The following is a 14,053-nucleotide window of genomic DNA, read 5'->3' as shown; positions in this document are numbered from 1 at the left end:
TAGAATTGTTGAATCACTATATTGGACACCAAAACTAATATAACACTCTATGTTAACGTATTGGAATTAAAATAAAAACTAAAATTTTTTTTAAAGATTCTACCCATCCCATTTGACAGAGAGAGAGAGAGAGAGAGAGAGCAAGTGAGCACAAGCAGGGGGAGTAGCAGAGGGAGAGGGAGAAGCAGGTCCCCCACTGAGCAGGGAATCTGACATGGGGCTTGATCTCAGAACCCTGAGATCATGACCCAAGCTGAAGGCAGATGCTTTACTGAGCCACCCAGGTGCCCCAAAACAGAATTTTTAAAAAAGGAAATTTTCTCCTTTATTGGCTCTTCTTGCATACTTTAACTCCAGATGTTTCCAAATTTTGATGTCCCAAAATTTTTTTGAAAGAAGAAAACTTATCAATTTGTACTTCTTTGTCACTTTCATTCAGATAATTTTTCAAATATATACTTGCTTTCCTATTTGTTTAACTAAACTCTGGTACTCTCCAATCAAACTTTAAATAATTTACATGGATTTCCAATTATTTCCTCAAATGTAATATCATTTCATCCTTCCTCTCACCTTCCCCTCGGTTGGATTTTCTTCCATTTCCTATATCTGTTTCTAATGGTTTTTATATTCTTTTGGGCTCAAGAGTTTAAAATATTCTTGTGCCCCTCAACTGCAGTTACTTCCTAAATTCTATGTTTTTTTCTTTTTCTTTTTCTTTTTTTTTTTTAAGATTTTATTTATTTATTCATGATAGACATAGAGAGAGAGCGAGGCAGAGACACAGGCAGAGGGAGAAGCAGGCTCCATGCAGGGAGCCCAATGCCGGACTTGATCCCGGGTCTCCAGGATTACACCCTGGGCCGAAGGCAGGCGCTAAACCGCTGAGCCACCCACGGATCCCCTATGTTTTTTTTCTTAAACTAATTTCTCAGAGTTTGTTTTTTTCACTCTCACTGTTCTATTCAATGTCTTTTATATTTTAGGCCAAAATTATTTCAATAGTCACCTAACTTGCCTTCAAATTCCAGGTTCTCCCATTCCTACACAGAATTAATATTTCTAGAATATTGCTAATGTCGTGAGGTGTTATAATATGATTGCAGTTAATAATTACACCGAAAACTAACTGAGTACTCGCTAGGTGCCGCCCACTGCACTAAATTCTTTTTATTTTAATCCTCAGAGGAATCCTATAAATATATAATTATACAGTTGGAAGATGTATTTGTTTATTTATCTCTACAATTCAAATTTATTAGATCTGTCCACAGTCAGCCATGATGATCTTCTTACTAATCTTGCCATTTCTGGACCCAAAGCACTCCATGGCTTCCCCAGTATTCATGCTTTCTTTCACCTTGCCAAAGACTCATCCAAACACTCAGTCTCAGTACAGATGAAAAGTTGGTTTGGCTTGGGTTCAGCATTTGCCATGTACAAGATCAAGACCAGTGTGATTCAGGATGAAATTCTATTCATCAAATTTCTCCCAATAGAGGGGCTTACTTCCAGTGCCATTATGAAATGAAGTCACCACCTGGCACATAAAACCCAGAATTTTGTTTCTGTCAAAAAAAAAAATTCTTTCTCCCCAGTGCTCACGACATGAAAGTTTTCTATCTTTGGAAATTCGTTTGCAAATGACCAGAAGGAGATACAGCCCCAGAGCTCGCCATCGATGCCGCATCAGAGAACGTGGTAGGGTTGAGCACGGCTGGATGGCACAGGCACCCCAGGAGTGATAGCAGAAAGAATTTTAGAACATTTCTGTAAGGCAGGAAGAATTTTAGAACATTTAGAAAACTCCCAGGTCACCCAACTACTGGTGGTTCTGGGATGGGAACTCCACATGAAACTAGAAGTCTACTCTTAACCTTTTTTTCTATGCTATCCACATTCCTCAACATGATTTCTAAAGCATGCCACAAATTGCTCTCACTCTTCTGAGCCAATGTCAGCTTTTATTTCAATATTACACTGAATTCACTAATACACTCTAAGCACAGCATGTTCATTTCAATTGTTTGCCTTTACTTTTGCACCTGTAGCTTTTCTCTTGACATCAAATCAAATCTCTTCTTGAGTTAAGGTCTCACTCCAGAGCACAATGAAGTCTTCACAAATGCTATAGTGCATCTGGATCTTTTCTTGGAACCTCTAAAACCACTTATTGTCTGCAACATTAATTTTCACATTCGGTTATGGAGCACCTTACATTTTTATTTAACTGATATATGTACCGTTACTATTTATTCATCCTGGAAGAAAATACTGAGCCCTTGTTATTTGCCAGGTACTGTGTAAAGGATGGAATACAAAGATGGGTAAGATTCAGTCTCTGAAGGAGTTTAATCCAGGGGAGCAGTAGTTATGTTAGCTAAAATATTACAATACAATCTAAGTGATAATATTGGAGCATTGTGTTGCATAATGATCTAGCACATGAGTTTCAGAGTTGTCCAGATATATGTACTACATTTCCCAGCTCTGCTCTTCAATAGCTAAGTGAGATTTACGTAGCCTCCGTAAGCTTTTGTTTCCTCATTTGCAAAATGGAGATACTAATAGTACTTATGTTCTTTTTTTTTAATAAGCTTTTTTTAAATTTTTATTTATTTATGTATGATAGTCACTGAGAGAGAGAGAGAGGCAGAGACACAGGCAGAGGGAGAAGCAGGCTCCATGCAGAGAGCCCGATGTGGGATTCGATCCTGGGTCTCCAGGATCACACCCTGAGCTGAAGGCGGCGCTAAACCACTGAGCCACCCGGGTTGCCCCAATCAGTATTTTCTAAGGTAAATGCAAACTAAAGGTAAAATTAATCTAGAAAACATAAAATTTGGAATATAAATGGCCTGTTATAAAACCATTCTAATATATGGTGTACTTCTAAAAAAATACTTATTTGTAGATCATTCTTATCTTTTTTACTCTGTTATGTTGACAGATTCATCTAATTCTCTCAAATTTGTTTTCATTTTATGTAATTTGAAGCTATGGTAATAATGTTATGTTACTGGTGAAGTGAATTTTTCAAGTGTCTCTTTTATTTCTAATATTGCTTTTTAATCCTAAAGTCTATTTCAGTATAGTGACATCAGCTTTTTTTTGTTGTTGTTATTTGCATGCTATACCATTTTCAGCCTTTTGTTTTCAGCCTTTCAGTGTTACTATGTTTTAGGTGTGTCTCCTATTGTGAGTCAGGATTCTGATAGGAAATAAATGGACAATGCACTCAAAATGTTCACTGAAGAGAGTTTAATAAGAAATTCTTTATTTTTTAATTTTTATTTATTTATGATAGTCACACACACAGAGAGAGAGAGGCAGAGACATAGGCAGAGGGAGAAGCAGGCTCCATGCACCGGGAGCCCGATGTGGGATTCGATCCCGGGTCTCCAGGATCGCGCCCTGGGCCAAAGGCAGGCGCCAAACCGCTGCACCACCCAGGGATCCCCAAGAAATTCTTTAGAGAGGTATAGACAGCATTAAGAGAGCCAACAAGAGATGGTGAAATACTCAGACATTAGAAACAGGGAAAAACATTTACACCCTACCTCTGAAGGGTCAAAGAGAGTGAACATTGTTAGTAGAACCCAACATAAGCTGTTGCTGGTAAAGGGGGCACCTGCAGGATCTGTGATCTTTAGTAGAGATAACACAACCACTAAAAACTTTGGCCCAGCAGTGAGGGAAACTGGGGGAATTAACACCCCTATTTCTCTATCCTCCCACCCCATGATCTCCTGCCACTATCAGCTACTGGCCAAACGCAACCAGAAGTTAGAGAGCAAAGGAGTTTGGGAATGCAGAGCATAGAGCTAGGACTTGAGCCAGATAGAGAAGAGTAGAGAAGAGCCAGCACACATGTAAACCAGTCTAATAGTTTTCTTTTTAATGGCGCATTTAGTTAATTTACTTATATTTATTGAGATTACTTGTGTAATTTATTTTTAAGATTTTATGTCCCACATTATCTGTTTCTTTTCTTCTGCCATGATTACTTTTTGATTATTTGAGCGTTTTTTCTCATTTCATGCATTCCATCTCTTTATTTTAGTGGTTACTTTAGAAATTTATACTATCTTTAACTTCCTCCTAAACAATAGGGAGATCTTTGGAACACTTTTTGCTCTGATTATCTCTCTCTTGACTTATATACAATTGTTGAATTTTTTTAACCCAATAACACATTATTATTATTTTCTGTCTGTATATGTTAAATTTAGATTTAACATAACTATATATTTATAATATGTTTAAATATATAGTTACATTTGTTTATAACATATAGTCAATATTTATTTAGATTTATCCACTTTCTTTGCTCATCATTCATCTTTGTATTCTAGAATTTCCACCTTGAATCACTTTCCTTCTTTTAGTCTTTTGGAACATTCTTTTTTAAGATCTATTGGTGATAAACTCTGCATTTTCTTGTTTCTGAAAATATCTTAATTTCACCCTTTGCTAGATATATAAATTTAGGTTGACATATTTGAGGGTATTATTCTATTGACTTAGGGTTTTCATATATCTGTTGAATATCTGTTAAGAAGTCTGATGGCAGCATAATTGTCATTCCTTGGAAGGATATATTTTAAAATATTTTTTTTGTTTGTGAATTGCAGTTTCTTTCTTTTTAAAGATTTTATTTATTTATTCATGAACAACACAGAGAGAGGCAGAGACATAGGCAGAGGGAGAAGCAGGTTCCTTACAGAAAGCCTGATGCGGGACTCCATCCTAGGACCCCAGGATCACAACCTGAACCAAAGGCAGATGCTCAACTACTGAGCCACCTAGGTTCCCTGTGAATTGCAGTTTCATTATAGTATGTCTAGGTGTGGATTTCCTCATATACATCCTGCTTAGGATTCATAGATAACTCTAAAGCTGTTGATTGGTGTCTTTCATTGGTTTATAAAATTATCAGATTTTATCACTTCAAATACTGCTTCTACCTTATTCTCTCCTTTTTGAATAGGTATATATATTAGAGCTTTTCCTCTATCCTTCATGTTGATCTCTCTTTTATATTTCACATCCATTACTTTAACTCTTTGTGCTACATTCTCCATAGTTTCCTCAAATCTGTTTTCCAGTTTATGATTTTTTTAATGGTGGCTAATTTGATGTTTAACTTGCCCATTGAGTTTTAAATTCTAATCCTCATATTTTTCATTTTTAGAAATTCTCATTGGCTCCTTTTCAAATCTGCTTTGTCACTTTAAATGGTATTTTCTTCCATTTTCATATTTTATAATCTTTCTTTTATTCCTTTGAACACATTAAACATATTTTACTTCCTGTGTCTAATAACTCCAGTATACGACAGTTTGTGGGTCTGATTCTTCTGTTGGTTGTTTCTGCTAGCTCTTGCATAAAATGCCTTTTTAAATAAATTTTATGTATTTTGTGGTTCTGGTCCTGCTATTCTTTGGAACTTTATCTAGAGAAATACTTTAAATTCTGAGTTGAAAAATGCTCTTCTGGAAAGAATTTGCATATACTTTTGGACAATGGATTGTATGTTCCAAAGATGGTATGACAATAGTATCTTGCATCCCACGTACTCTTCTTACAATGTGACATTGACATTCCTCCCATTGAGAAGCAGGGTCTATGTTCTCGCTCTTTGAACCTGGGAGATCTTGTGACTAGAGTGGAAGTGATTTTCTGGAAATTCCAAAGGTGGGAGATAAAAGGCAAGACAGGTTCCCTCTGGTTCTCTTGGGAGGCTTTGCCCTTGGAACCAGCAACCATGCTATGAGAGAGCCCATGTAGTCACATGGAAAGGCCATATGCAGTATTCTTACTGATACCCTTAGCTGAAGTCCTAGCCAACAGGCTGCATCTGCCACCAGACAGGAGAGTAAACTAGTTTACTAATTCCAGGTTCCAGCCCCTGAATGACCTCCTGATCTCAAAGTCTTCTCAGGTAGGTTCCAGACACAATGGAGCAAATACAAGTTGTCCCTGTTGTGCACTTTCCAAATTCTTGATCCACAGAATCCATGAGTATAATACTAAATTTGGAGGAGTGCGGGTTCTTCTTATTCATCAGCCATCAATGACCAGAATAATTCTGCCGGATACCTGGGGACAAGACTAATATAAGACATTAACTTAAATTCTAAGCTTTAGAATTTTTTGGGCAACACAAATAGTGTAATCTGGCTACAAAACTGCTTGAGGATGGTAGAAGAGATATTTCCCCCTCTGCTCAATATCATGGTTCAAGAGTGGCAGCTTCCATGTGGTTCCATCCATGATTTAATGGTATAGGTAGGGAACAGATTTATTTCTAGCTCACCCTTACACTGAATGCTTACGCCTTTGGTTTAAGGGAGCTTTTATTAGGTTTCTCATTCTGGGTAGGTCTTGTGTTTCATTTCCTGTTCTCTGCTCTTGTAAATTAAAAAAATTAAATTGTAAATTAAAAAACAAAAACAAAAAACTGACACATTCACCAGGTTTTGGCAAGTGCTCTCAAAGTGAATCCAGTTTCACTGCTCCCTTTATTTACCTAGTTTCCCACTTTAGTTTTTGGCCTGTGTGTTTAAATATCTATTTTTTCTCTCAGCTCCTTGATGCATATGAAAGGATGCTTTGCATATTATAAATGGAATTTTTGGTGGTTTTCAGCAGGTGGCTTGCTTGGAACTTCGTTATAAATTTTGTGGGGGACACAGTTCAGCTCATATGTTGAAGTCCTAATCCCCAGTAACTCAAAACATGACTGTAATTGAAAATAGAGTCTTTAAATAGGTGACTAAGTTAAGATGAACCATTAGAATGGGTTCTAATTCAACATGACTAGTGCCCTTTTAAGAAGAGGAAGTTAGAACTACAATGAAATATCACCTCACACCTGTCAGAATGACTAAAATAAAAAACATGAGAAACAACAAGTGTTGGTGAGGGTGTTAGGAAAAAAAACTCTCTTGCGCTTTTGGTAAGAATGTAAACTGGTGTAGCCACTCTGGAAAACAGTATGGAGGTTCCTCAAAAAGTTAATAAGAGAAATACCCTACAATCTAGCAATCACACTACTGGGTATTTATCCAAAGGATACCAAAACAATAATTCAAAGGGATACATGTACCCCTGTTTACTGCAGCATTATTTACAATAGCCAAACTGTGGAAGCAGCCCAGGTGTCCATGGATAGATGAATGTATAAAGAAGATATCACACACACATGCATACACACACACACTCACACACACTCACACACACACACACACACGCACTGGAATATTACTCAGCCCATTAAAAAGATGACATCTTGCCATTTGCAATGATAATGGAGTTCAGTATAGTGCTGAACAAAGTAAGTTCAATCAGGAAAAGCAAAGGAAAAAAAGGGAGACAAACCCAGAAATAGACTCTTAACTATAGAGAACAAACTGGTGATTAGTAAAGGGGAGATGAGTAAGAGGATGGGTGCAATAGGTGAGGGAGATTAAGAGTACACTTATCACGATGAGCACTGAGTGATGTATAGAATTGTTGAATCATCATATTGTACACCTGAAACTAACATAACGCTGTGTGTTAACTAGAATTAGAAATAAAAACTTAATTAAAAAAGTAAAGAAAATTAGGACACAGAGATGTACAGCGGGAAGACGATATAAAGACACAAGGAGAAGACAGCCATCTACAAGGCAAAAGAGAGGCCTCAAGAAGAAACCAACCCTGCCAACACTTTGATCTCAGACTTCTAACCTCCAGAACTGTGAGAAAAGAAAATCTTGCTTGAGCCATCTAGTCTGTCGTACTTTGCTGTTGCTGCCCTAGCAGACTAAGACAGGAACTACTCCCCATTCATTTATTTAATCAATAGTTGAGAGCACCATGATTTATTGAGTGACTGATTATTGAATTTGGGTTTTTTTTGAAACTTCAGTGTTTCTTCTGATTTCTCCTCTGCTGTCTCCCTTTTGACCATTTCATTGCTCTTCAACACTCACCTGTACCATATAAGAGGAAAACAGAGGCAAGAAAACCCCACTTCTTCTGTTGTATTTTCCAGTTCACATCTTAGGCTATTAGTGTGATGTTGGGGGGCAGGGAGAAAATTTTAGGCCAGGTCAAGTTTTTTACATAAGTCTACTATTCGGTGTGACTCCACATATTTTAATAATACAGCCTCTTGTTCTGTTCATTATAAATGACACTACATAGGTCAATGTGTAATCTATGAAAAAACAAAATTCAGTTGAGTAAATTTTAAAAATCAAACTGAAACTGCTTAAAAGCATAAAGTTGAACGAAAATCAAAAATCAAATCACTGATGCTTGATTTTAAAGTAACCCTTTTCCTCTCTTCCACAAACCTCCCCTTCTCCCTTCTTAGCCAGGAACCCCATTTCACCCTGAAAATGACCGACCAGGCTGGCAACACATACATAATTCCTTTAGAAACCAGCTAGATCCTGTATTTCCCTACAAAACCTGTCAGCCCATTCCTCTGGGTGGGCTTGCAATTTTTGAAGGCATAGCCTACTACAGCCTCCTTTGCCCAGCAAAGCAATAAAGCTATTGTTCCTCTTTATCCCAAACTCAGTCGAGTTTTATTTTGGCTCTGAAACAGAGGTCAGTTTTCAAACATTATTGGCTTTATTTAATAATTCATAAATTGAGCAGCAACCAGAAAGGAGCTCTGAGGAGCTCTACAAAATGAAAGACTTTTACAGACAGATGGGAGTTGGAACAAGGAGGTTATACTAGACAAAAAAGCTAATGGTTATGGCAAGTTCACTTTCCTTTAGGGGATGGCGGGGGTCTACCAGGCAGATTACCTAACAAGTGATTTCTAATTGATTGGTTTAAGATTCTATTTCTGGGAGAGCTAAAACTCTAAGGGTCAGTTTGGTGAATGAGGCTTGGCATTAAGTGACTCCATTCTGGGCCTATTGTCTTGTTTTTAACATCTACAGTATATTGTATATTGCCCAAGATTCATAGGTTTTAAGCTACTCAAATAATATAGCAAAGTAAAGTTGCAACAGGGAAACCATCAGGGTGGTTATAACAAGTAGTTATATTTTTCAGATATTTTAAATTAAAAAAAAAAAACACCCATTAGTCCATCTAATTTTTAGAATTTTAGTTCCAAAAATAAATACTTAGAAAATTTAAAGAATCATTTATTACTTAAATTAGTTCAAATTTTATAACACAGGCAATGAATGGATTTTCCTCCATGGAACTCTTTTTTTTTTAATTTTTATTTATTTATGATAGTCACACACAGAGAGAGACAGGCAGAGGGAGAAACAGGCTCCACACACCGGAAGCCCGACGTGGGATTCGATCCCGGGTCTCCAGGATCACTCCTTGGGCCAAAGGCAGGCGCCAAACCACTGCACCACCCAGGGATCCCTCTCCGTGGAAATCTTATGCAGGCTTTTCTAAAAATTTTATATTATTTTTTAGAGATAATAAGACATAACACAGAAACAGATGAAGAATCAAAAGCAAATACTTGTTTTAGCAAAGTAAGTTGGAATGGGGTTTAAGTACCAAGTGAGTCACAGTATCTGTTCTTTCAGACCAGTTTAACTTCATTATAATTATTCAGGCTTAATGAAATAGTAGTCTTCACCACATGTGTGTAATACTATGACTTATAAGAAATATATTTTGGTCATCTGAATAACCAAAATATATTTCTTTTTTTCTTTTTTTTTTTTAAAGGTTTTATTTATTTTTTCATGAGAGACACAGAGAAAGAGGCAGAGACATAGAGGGAGAAGCAGGCTCCATGTAGGGAGCCTGAAGTGGGACTTGATCCACAGACTCCAGGATCACCCCTGGGCCAAGGGCAGGCACTCAACCTCTGAGCCACCCAGGCATCCCCAAAATATATTTCTTATATCTGTTTGGTCTTCCATAGTTCTTGGCTCCTGCAATTGCCTAAACCCTTGTCAGTTCCTCAGTGTTGAGAAGGATCAGGGTGACTTTTATTATGTTAATGAAGCGTCTTCTGGAAAGTATTGAAGGAAAAAGGTACATTGCCAGGAGAAGCAGCCATATGATTAGACGCATAAAACTTTCAGTCCCCTGACGCCTGGCTGGCTCAGCGGTTGAGTGGTTGAGTCTGCCTTTGGCTCAGGGCGTGATCCTGGAGTCGGGGGATCGAGTCCCACATCGGGCTCCCTGCATGGAGCCTACTTCTCCCTCGGCCTGTGTCTCTGCCTCTCTCTGTGTGTCTCTCATAAATAAATAAAATCTTAAAATAAAATTTATTTAAAAAGCTCCCACAAACCTTTCAGTCCCATGCCCTGACCACCAGGAGAGCAGCTGGAAGTTGAATCAATCCAATGGCTAATGATTTAATTAGTTGCACTTACATATGGAAGCCTCTATAAAAACCCAAAAGGATGGGGTTCAAAGGGCTTCTGGGTTGATGAACACACAGGTATTTGGGGAGAGCATTGTGCTTGGAGAGGGCGTGTATGTTCTGTCTCCTTTCCCCACACTTTGCCCTTTGCATCTCTTTCATCTGGCTAATCCTGGGTTACATCTTTTTACAACAAACCTGTGATCTAGTAAATAAAATTTTCCTCTGAATTTCGTGAACCACTCTAGCAAATTAATGGAACTCAAGGGGAGGATTGTGGGAACCTCCAATCTGTAGCCAATGGATCTGAATTACAGGTAATTACCTAGGCTTGCAGTTGGCACATGTGTGGGAAGGGTAGTCTCAGAGGACTTGGAATCTGATGCTGTCTCCAGGTAGGTAGGGCAAAATTGCTTGTTGGCATGTGGGGAACCCACACACATTGAAATTGGTACCAGGACCAATTTTAATGTGAAAAAGATGTGATGACACATGTACACACTTGTTTCGGGAATTTTGAGATTCTAGGCCCTCTAATAATGGATTCTCAAATGAGGCTTTAAAAAATATAACAATCTGGGACAGCTGGGGTTGGCTCAGTGGTTTAGTGCTGCCTTCAGCCTACGGCCTGATCCTGGAGTCCAGGATCAATTCCCACATCAGGCTCCCTGCATGGAGCCTGCTTCTCCCTCTGCCTGTCTCTCTGCCTCTCTCTCTCTCTCTTTCTGTCTCTCATGAATAAATAAATAAAATCTTAAAAAATATATAACAATCTCATTCTTCTATATTCTTAGTAATTTAGGACATTTCTTTATTAAGTCAGAGCATTCCAAAATTTCAGAAAAGAGAAATTTCAGGAAATATATAATAAAATATTTCCAAAATGAAAATAAAATCAGATTTCCTAGAAAAAGTAAACTGCATCTCAGTTCTTAAGAACATAGGAAGGAGACATGTTAACATTTGGAAATAGGGAAGGCAGTGGAAACTCCTGCTCAGCCAGCAGAGAGAGGGGAGGTCCAGGAGCTAGAAGAAGGGGTGTTCTAGAGAGATCATATGAGGGTAAGGCAGGGTCCAGGGTGGGGAGATAACTTGGTTACCACTGAGGACTCCTGGGGACAGGTCTCCCAGAAGCCTATCAGATCTTCCTGTATGATATGAGAGTAGGGTGCCTTTTAAGGGGAGACTCACAGAGCTGTGATTAAAAAAAAAAAAAAGATTTATTTTATTTATTTGAGAGAGAGAAAGCTCCCATGCGTGAGTGGGGGGAGGGGCAGAGGGAAAAAGAATCTTCAAGCAGACTCCACTCTGAGAGCTCAACCAACTGAGCCATCCAGGCACTCCCAGAGCTGTGATATATATATATATATATTTATTTATTTATTTATTTATTTATTTATTTATTTATTTATTTATTTATATTTTTTATTTATTTTTATTTATTTTTTATTTATTTATTTATTTTTTTTGTGATCTTTTTTTAAACCTTCACCCCACAAACATGAAATGATCCTGATTACCTCCCATTTCTGGGCCACCCTACTAATAATCCCTTGTGATTTCATAGGCCCTTTATCCCCAAACATTCTGAATATTGATGTGTAAAAATCCCTTTAATGGGTCCCTTTAATAGCTTTATGGCTCCATATAAGTAGAGATAAAAGACTTACAGGGAAAATTCCCGGTTGTGGTAACTTGCTGAGAGAAATTTATTCCTACCTTAGTGTGAGTAGTTAATCAACTAAGGAGAAGAAATGACTGATTAGAGCAGTTGGCATAGTTTGGGGAAGATGGAATTCAGTGTAGACAGCAGAGAGGTTTAGTGGGCAGAGGTGAGGAAGGAGAGCTTCAGGGTTCACATCTCTCTGGGCCTCTGTCTCTTCAATGCTTACTGACGAATAAAAGTGTCTGTGAAGGTATTTTTACGTGAGAAACTTGGGAGCATTGCCTCTAAGCCCCACAGTGCTACCAAGGTTGGGAAGCAGAATTTATGATGCTGATGTTATTGTCTAATTCAGTTGCTAATGCCACCAACAGTATTAACACAGAAGGTCATTTTTTTTTAATTTTTATTTATTTATGATAGTCACAGAGAGAGAGAGAGAGAGAAAGAGAGAGAGAGGCAGAGACACAGGCAGAGGGAGAAGCAGGCTCCATGCACCGGGAGCCCGACGTGGGATTCGATCCCGGGTCTCCAGGATCCCGCCCTGGGCCAAAGGCAGGCGCCAAACCGCTGCGCCACCCAGGGATCCCCACAGAAGGTCATTTTCACAGGGTCCAGTGAACTGATGTCTCATGGAATACATTCAAACTAACTTCTCTAATTTCTTGGGCTTTACTCAAAAAGTAATCCTAGTTTTTTAACAACTCAGCAGTGCTTAGTAGGTACGATCTTATTTTATTTTATATCCTACCTCCTCCCACAAGGCCTTTTAGGCCGCAATCAGGAAGTACACTTTATCAATGGAAATCCTTTCATTTTGCTTAAGAAGTTTTAGGTCTCGGTGCTCATCACTGTGAGGGAACAAAAAGCCAGAGTCAACCAATGGAGTAAGTTTTCTACATCATCAACCTGCCAAATGAAGTACACCCGAGGCCCAGTGACAAATAAACCAGCTTTGTGATTCAAATCATACCAATCCAGGAACTCACTTTGTTTACGCTGCCTCACTGAGTCATTTTTTTTTTTTTAAATGGGCACTTGGTAACCCAAATAAATCTTTCTCTAAGTGGAGGAAACATTTTTGAGGGATGTGGAAGTCTTCCAAATTCCTCATTATGAAGCCTTCATAAAGTTGCCCAGAGACTTTTTTGGGTAACTTTTTATTTTTAAAGTTGCAGAGGAAGTACATTTTTACTGTAAAAATACAAAAGCAGACAGATATTGAAGCCCACCTTCACTGAAGAATTTTTATGCCTTTTCTAGAATAGAGGCCCTTTCTTTGTGGCTCTGGAAAATGGTGGAGAGAGCAGGGCTGGGTATAGATACGTCCTTGCATCTGTTTCTTCATCTTTTTCTTTTTGAGTGAGGAGAGGCTCTGACGTGTTGCAGCGATAAACAAACCCTAACCCCTCACTCAACTCACTCACTCCTGCAAACTGTACTGTAGGTCCAGTAGCTTTTCAGGGCAGCTCCCCTCCAGGTGAAGACTTAGGAATCAGGTTGCTTTTATCTTACAGCTGCTCTACCTGAAACACAAGACCTCCAGCAACACCGAAGCAGGGGATAAGCAAAAGTGAGAACACATGTGTGCTAGGAAATAACATAAGTCACTCAATTCATTGGTCAGAGCTCATGCATGGCCCCTACTTAAGTTCAAGGGAGGCTGGAAAGTGTTTCTGTATGCCCAAGACCAAGAGGGAAACTAATTATGATGAGCACTACTAAGGTTCTACCATATTTTCTCTTTTCCTAATGTCTCTTCTATCCCAGCACCCGGGCACACAACAGTGATGACCCCAAATGTCCTCAACTTGTTTGTAGCAATCTCTATACCCATTCCCGAGGACTATCCTTAAGAGGAAACTATCTGAGGCAGGTTAGAGGCTAAAGAAGGAGAGGGTTTGGACACTGGGTGTGATATATGTGAGGAACTAAATCTTTCCGTGGATCAGATTCTCATGTTTGAGAAGAGAGAAACCAGTAGAAACCAATTTTCCTTGCCCCAAACTCATTTGCCATCTAGCCCTATCATG

Source organism: Canis lupus, chromosome 32 (genome assembly GCF_011100685.1).
Source record: "Canis lupus familiaris isolate Mischka breed German Shepherd chromosome 32, alternate assembly UU_Cfam_GSD_1.0, whole genome shotgun sequence".
NCBI classification, from domain to species: domain Eukaryota; kingdom Metazoa; phylum Chordata; class Mammalia; order Carnivora; family Canidae; genus Canis; species Canis lupus.
This window is presented reverse-complemented; position numbering follows the sequence as displayed.